Below are 8,130 nucleotides of genomic sequence, written 5' to 3'. Positions count from 1 at the left end.
ACTATTTCTAAATAAATTAAAAAAAAAAATCTACAAACATAAAGAAAAAACAATAGTAGGTTTAGTTTGAGAGATAAATAGAAAAGTATATACAAAGCTGCATATTGTTATCAGAATATTTTCCGGAACTTACTTTTGAATTAGTAGTAAACTTTTTAAATTAAATCTATAATCAAAAAACACAAGTCACTTTTTTTTTATGTTTAACTACATAATTCAAAAACAATGTTTATCAAAAGTTAAGCAATATTGTATAAAAGTAAATATTGGAAGTCATAAATGATCTTGCAGTGTATATAGTATATATGTAAAATATAATAATAGCCTTTGTTAGCAAAAAGTTTATGTTAATAATATATCAAAATAACTGTAAACCTCTTATAAACTTCAACTTTGACAGAAAACCTTAAAATTTCTAAACAAGTTTTTAGATACTAAATCTTTAGTACAATTTTAGTCTTATAAGTTTTATCTTAAAATATGAGAAAACAAAGCCTAAAAGTGTTTAAAAGTCTTTATAATATTTCGTGCTTATAACAAATTAATAATTTTAAGAGTTTAAAATTTATATAAACAATAATAGTATGAGATTACAGTCGTAGGTGACATAACATTATTATTTAGAGAGATCTATAATGAAATTATTGCTGTTAAAGTAAGATAGTTTTATTTGTCTTTGTGTAGTAACACTAAACAAGAAGTAAAATAACAGTTTGATTTCACAACTATTTACAGCTTCTAAGTTTTTATATTAAAGTTAAAATGGCTTGCATTTCTTATTTTTTTATTAAGTAAGTAAGTACCTATGATATTAATCTGTTTAAAAGTGAACTAAAAAAAAATCAAAAGCGATTTTATAAATATATTAAAACCAAATACAAATCTGTGGTTAAAAAAAAGTAAGAAAATACTAAAAATAAAAACAATTAAATAATATTTCAATAAACATCTTTACTAAAGTTTCTTATTGGCATATTTATTGGCATAAGTTTAAGATATTGCTGTTTTTTTTTTCATATTAGATAATGAAATACCACTATAAAGTAAAAATATTATAAAATATTTTTCTAATGAGTAAAAAATACTAGTTAAAAACTATTTCAGATGTTTATTAAACTTCATTTATATTCAATTTTTTATAATACTTTTATAACACGTAATAGTATCATAAAAAATGATGAAAATATATTAATATTAAAAAGTATTTAAACTACATTGCGTACTGATATGTATCTCAATTTAATGAAAAATACTTCAAGCGCCATCATGATTAGTTGTATAAAATTTATATTAATGCAAATAATATTGAATAGTTTGAATAAATAAAACTATTTTAATTTCTACAGTATATAAATAAATTTTGCACTTATAAACTAAATTTTAAAGACTAAGACAACATTTAACATTCTAACAAAAGAAAAAACTTTCATTAAATAATTCTTTTTAAACATGAATGTAATTAAAAGAAATAACTATCTCAAGTAAAAATAAACTTAATACAATGTAAAATTGAGTTAAAACGTTTCTAAAATACAAAGTCATTATAAGTAAATTAGTCTTTTAAAATCTGAAAATTTTTCTTGAACTTTTTTCTCAAAGACCTGAACTATACTTGCATTTTTAGCTGTGTTTGAAAAAATAACTCATGCTTTACAAATCACAACTTTCTCAATCAATATCTAGTTTGAACTTTTTGATGAAATTATATAATACCTGCAAATGTTAATACATTATTATATTTTAGTTAATTTGTTGTTTTATTGTTAAGTTTATTGCATTAATTAAGATTAAGAAGTGTAAAGGGGGAGTCATAATACCATAACTTGAAATTTACACTAGATACTCTGAAGTTGACATTAAAGAGCAAAAAAAAAGGTCTTAGCAAAAAAAAGGTCTTAGCAAATAAAAAACTTGTTGGAGGGGGCCATAGATTTTTTAATTATATTAAAAGTGGCCTTTTGAAAAACAGTTTGAGAAGCCCTGGTGTAGGGTTTGCTGTCAGGAACACACTTTTACAATCTGTGGAAGTTAGACCTGACCGTAACGAACGTATTGCTGCATCTTCAGAATTGCATGACAACAAAGATCACCAAAAAGGAAGTGTCGAGACGTACAAGTCTTACCACCATGTACTTTACCCTCAGTCAGCGCAGGCTTCGCTGGCTCGGTCATGTTCTGAGGATGGGCGTTGAGCGAATCAGTAAGTCTCTACTGTATGACGAGTTGTTCTTTGGAAAACGCAACCGAGGTCGTCCAAAACTATATTTTAAGGACCTAAAAAGCTTAAATACAACATCTGATGAGTTAGAGTTGTAAAAGACCGTGCCAAATTGAGTTCTACTGTACACAAAAAACTGAAAGAAAGGGAAAAATAATACTTGAAGAAACCGAAGAAGATTAAGAACTGAGAAGCAGAATGAGTTTTATTCATTTATATTTTTATTCATTTTCTGTTTATTTTGTTTAATGCATCACTGTGATTTTTGATTTATTATTATCATTATTTTTTTATTCTATGCACAATTACGCATTGCCGATCTCAGCTGATAGCAGGCCTTAAGTTTTATTGTTAAAAAAATTATTATTAATATTATTATTACTATTATTATTATTATTTATTGAACAACAAAAAAACTCTCAAAATACTTAGTCCTAGAACCTGGTGCACGAAGAACCTTTTAGTTATCGAGTTGTACACCATGAATACCTTTTAACGTCTTGCCCAGGACTATGTATGTTATGAATCTATTTTACTTATAAACAGTTTGTTTTTACTGTTAAAAATTTAAATACTTTAGTTGCGAAACTTAGAACTACAGTTGCAGTTAGATTGGTATTACTACTCCAAACTTTTCTTAAAACCATAGATATACTACTTTTAATACTAGTTACTTACTTTGACCCTTTTTTTTTTGCTTTTTAACGTCAACTTTAGAATATCTAGTGTAAGTTTAGTTATGGTTTTGTGGCTCCCCCTTTTACGGCTTATGACCCCTTAAATTTCCTGAATTTTTTCACTTAATATAAAGTTTAAGTTTCAAAACTACCATTAAAAACGCTTAAAACTTTTTTTTTTGTTCTCTATCATCAACTCCAGAATACCTAGTGTAAGTTTCAAATTATGACCTCATGGCTCCCCTGTGGGCCCTTTACTGTTTACTGCTTACATTCATCCAATGAGAAAAGTAAACTCTGGCGGAACAACACGTTATTGGCTGAGGGCTGCTCAGCTTAAGGCAAGCGGTGGTTGTTCAGTGGAATTAAAAAATTCCTTCTACCGACGAATACAACCCCTGACGCCCATCCTTTGTAAATGTCGCATTCCGTGTTGTGTCTTCGCGAAAAAATTGCGAAGCTGGAGGATCACAAAGCCAGGGCATAAACATTGAGCTTCCAGCTGTTCCCGATGTAGCAGAATCTCACTATCCTCAACGAAAAGGGCTCAGCAGAACAGCAAAGGTAATACAGCCAAGATTCATCATTGTGGCAGGAGCTGCCGGAATGACACTGGATACAGAGTCAAACTGCATACGCGTCTCCGACTACAGCGTTTTGATAGGAGTTTTGCATCTCCTAGAGGGATGGAATTATTGTTCTATAAAGTTTCCTCTACCCTAGTGTTTAAAACTTAACCTTGTCTACTTTTTTCTCGGGGTTTATTCCCGAAGCCTTTGCTTAACCAAACGCATCGAAAAGGCAGTGGAGTTAGGCAAAAATTTTACACATCTGGTACCAAATCAGCTCCAACCCCAAGGGAAAATAAGAATAAACTAATATAATTAAAAAAACTTTAAAAATTTTAGTCATATAATACTATTTATTTTTGTAAATGCTCATTTTAAGTTGGGTATAAGCTACTATGTTTTTTTAATTAATAGCTAAACGGATAAAGTACCAGTAAATAATTAATTTACAACCGAGGTGTGTTACTGAATTAAAAAAGAGATTAAAAAATAAAGAAAATTAAAACTTTAATAGCTAAAATCTATCCATCAGAAGGTATTGATCTATTGTAGTAGTGAATTATGTACATTGATGAATACTAAAGTCCTGGACAAGACGTTAAACTGTGGTGTGCAACTGGATAATTGAAAGGTTTTTTTGTGCACAAGGTCCTAAGACCAAATGTTTTGAGCGCTTTTATGTCGTTTAATAAAAAATAATAAAGTTTTTAAATCTTGCTAGAGAATGCACTTATTGAGAACTTTATCTTTTAAAACTACTAGCAATAAATGAAAGTTATTCAAACAAAATTATTTTTAAGTGTAGTAAAATGGACATCACTAAACTTCACTGGCTGTCAATTCTTTAAAATTTTGTACAATTTTTTTTTAATGAATAAGTCAAGAATACTTACTTAAAAGACAAAGAAAGAAAAACAAATTTGAGCTGATACACATATTGATATTAACAAACAGTTCTAGAAGTTTCTTGTTGGTTTATTTATGTTAAGTGAGAGCTATGTAACTATTAAAAGCTTAAAAAGTTGCCAGGAGATGTAAATAAATAGTTCATTCACCACATGTGTCAAGAAAAAAAGAATCATGTAGTTTTAGAGATATATATCACAAAATTTTTTGACAAAAATTTCTAATAAAATGGTTATTAAATAAGCACTAGTGTATTGCAAAGTAAATAAAGAGCAGAATGCAAAATACTTTTTATAAAATTACTTAATTTTGTTTGTAAGGCACAAATTTTTTTTCAAACTAAAAATATTTTGAGGACAAGAGATTTTGGTTGGTTGGGTTGCGGCCCACTATGTACGTTGCTAACCCTAGTATAGATCAACTAGCCCTTTATTAGAATATCAAAGCATTAATGTTGGTAAATATATTATTTATGTTAAAATAATTTGTAGCTAAGAAACCATATGATTTGCTTATTTTACGCACATCTTCAAAAACTAACAGTTTAAATTAAGTACAGGTGACTTTTCTTGCTGTTTGCTGGATGAATCTAAAACAAAGAATAAAAAGAAAATAACAAAATTTTTTAAACTAAACTATTGAAATAAAAGTAATGATACCTTACTGTTTACTGTAAATAAAGTTAAAAACACATATTAAAGTATTAAATAGATTAATAAATAAATTTTCTTTGTTTTGCACAATTTGTTTTTAATCTAAAAATACACTGGCCATATACGTCACTGATGGCCGTATTGTTTTTATTTTTGTTATTTATTTTTATTAGGCAATATTTTACCTATCTTTAGTTAAGTTAGATCTTCATAGATAGTTCTAAACCAATTTGTACAGAATAAACCATTTTGACTTGATAAACGATCTTGAATGAATGTTGTTGGTAAATTTATTCTTGAATACTATAATTTTAATTTCAAAAGCAATATATTTCCATAAAATTAATGGAATAAATTTGCTGTATTTAAACAAACAGCAAACAGGAGTTAAGAGTTTTTAAATTTCTATTGTTTACAACTTTTACTTATTTTATTATAAATAACTTTTGGAATAGAAAATCGGTTTTCTGCTTAGATTTGGTTTAACTATTTAAGAAAATTTTATTTTAGCTTTAGTTCTAGTTTGAATTTCATAATAATTAAAAAAAAAAATAAGGATTTTTTTTTAATAATGATGGGTTTTTAATTCTTTGCTAAAATAATATCTAATTAGGTTAATTTTTAAAACTAGCTTTTTATAACCAGGCCTTTAAATTTAATCACTTAAAAAATAGATACATTTCTTTCGAATTCTGGAACACAGCATAAAAGATGGCAAAAATCAGGTATATATTATAACCAATCGAAGTTCGAACTGTTCAACGTTTGCACTCTAAAGCCTTTGTTTTTGTTTAACAATAAGCAAACTAAACTATGTCAAGTTCAAGTCTTTAATATTAAGAAATATTTTTTAAATATCTATCTGAATTGCTGTTTCTAATGCTTCACGTATACAAAGTATTACAGTATATTTTCAAAAAACACATTACGTTTTAATTCATATCATAATTGGGGCGTGTCTAGACTTTTTTCAGTGGGGTTGCACAATTGTTTTTGTTCAAAAACAGAGTACATTCTGTAGTATCTTTTAATAATACACAGTATAAATTCACATAAATGTCTACTACAAAACTATCTAAAATTTTTGCAGCTGCATAATTATATCTACCTTTCAAAAATTTTCAAATACCACTAAAACAAAATGCAAAATCTTGATAAGTAATCCAGTTCTTTAAATTTTATCAAAATAGTTATAAATGTCAAATTTTATATTGCTTTATAGTTTTATAAAGTTATGTTTTTGAAAACAAAATATAAACAAAAGCGAAAGTTTCAAGAGTTAAAATTAAACCCTGTGAGTTTTAAAATCAATCAAAAATGTTTTTTAAACAATTTTGATAAGCTATTTTTGTATCAAAAGTTTCATTTGTCTTATGTGCAACTTTTGCAAGTATAACATTTTTGTACAGTTTTAACTTTTTTTCAAAGTAAAAGTTTACAAAACTACGTCATATTAGTTCAAAGTTATTCATAAGTTTAGCAAAATAGCATAATTTAATCAATTGAAATATGTAAGATCTCCGGTTCAAAAATATTTTGATTGAACAATCTAAGCTTTTTTTCTTATACTTCCTTTTTTCAGGGGTTGCACAGGAAATCAGTTAAAACACGCCCTGTATCAAAATAGTGTTTTGCTTCTGTTAACATTAATGTATTTTAATTTGTATCTCTATTTTTGATTTAAGTTTTTATAAACTGCTATGTTTAAGTATTACAACCTTTTTTTTTGTAAAGTATATATTGTTAATAAAACTTTCAAAAGCAATATTTGGTAAAGTATTTCAACTATTTACCGAAAAGCTTGCAAAAAAGTAACAATAACACAAATCTAAGCTGCAAAATGAATTTCACAATGTTTCAGAAAAAAAAAAACTTTGTTGACCTGTCAAAAAACATGCGTTTGAGTTTAATAAGTTTAATCTTTCAAATTTAAATTGTTATTTTTTCAGTAACAACGTATAAATTATTTAAAGTTTTTTTTCAGTACGGAATAAATTCATTTTTTATTTCAGAATAGAAATGTATATGGATCGGTAATTAGAAACGTTTCTCGAGTAATATTGATTATTCTTCTGTGATTCAAGTAGTTCGAAAATAATTGTTAAAAGGTTTTAATTTTTTTTCGGGTTTCAGTTTTGTGTAGATTTATATAATAAAAGAATTCAACCTGACCAAAAATAAAGAATTTGCTTAATATGTATTTTTCAATTTAATACTTTATTTGTATTTATTTAAAAATTTGTAATGTGATTTTAAAGTTCAGTTTGTTGCAATTTCATGATTTAAACAATTCTTTCTTACAAAAAATTCTCAAAAAAAAAACTTAGGGATGAGAAGTTGACTTGTACCTTGATTTATAATACGAACGATTTGAATGGAAAATCTTGAAAAGTATTTGATATCTAAAATTTGGGTAGGTGCTAAATAACAGACACTTCTGTGCCAAAAGAAAATTATGCACGAAGATTTTTTTGCACTGTGTCAATTTTTCACGAGGGGTCACTCTTGCATAAAGGGTCACTTTTGCACGAAGACACTTTTGCAAGGGTTGAAATTTTTTATCAATTTAATTTTTACTATCACTTTTACCCCCTAACCCTTACCCTCGGTCGGTAATTTATTTTTCTTCCTTTTTGTTAACTTTTAATTTGTTAATTATTTTTTTTGTTTGTTCATTAGTAAGTATTATTAGTTACTTTTTATTTTTACTATAACTATTACTTATTTTTTCTTTTATTTTTATTTAATTGCTTTTTTTAACTATCGTGCAAAAATTATCCTTCCTGCAAAAGTGTTTTCGCACTAAGTTGTCTTCATGTAAAAATGTACCTTCATGCAACAGTGTACCTTCGTGCATACTTGACCCGTTACTGTAAAATTTGATGAAGTTTTTGAATAACTTTAGTTATTGTGAGAACACAATTTTTTGAAATATTGATGATTAAGTTTGTCTTAGTTAAAATTACACCACTACTTAAACAAGTTTTTGTGTTACACAGAAAGACGACAACAAAATTTTCTTATGCAAGTTCAAAATTTTACTTTCTTTTTAAATATGGGGCACTTAACAAAATTTTAACCAATGGCAACATTTTACGAAGGTGACA

The sequence above is a fragment of the Thalia democratica genome, chromosome 1 (genome assembly GCF_965202585.1).
Source record: "Thalia democratica chromosome 1, ktThaDemo2.hap1.1, whole genome shotgun sequence".
In the NCBI taxonomy this organism is placed as follows: Eukaryota; Metazoa; Chordata; class Thaliacea; order Salpida; family Salpidae; genus Thalia; species Thalia democratica.
The sequence above is the reverse complement of the archived record's forward strand: the minus strand, read 5'-3'. Positions refer to the sequence as shown.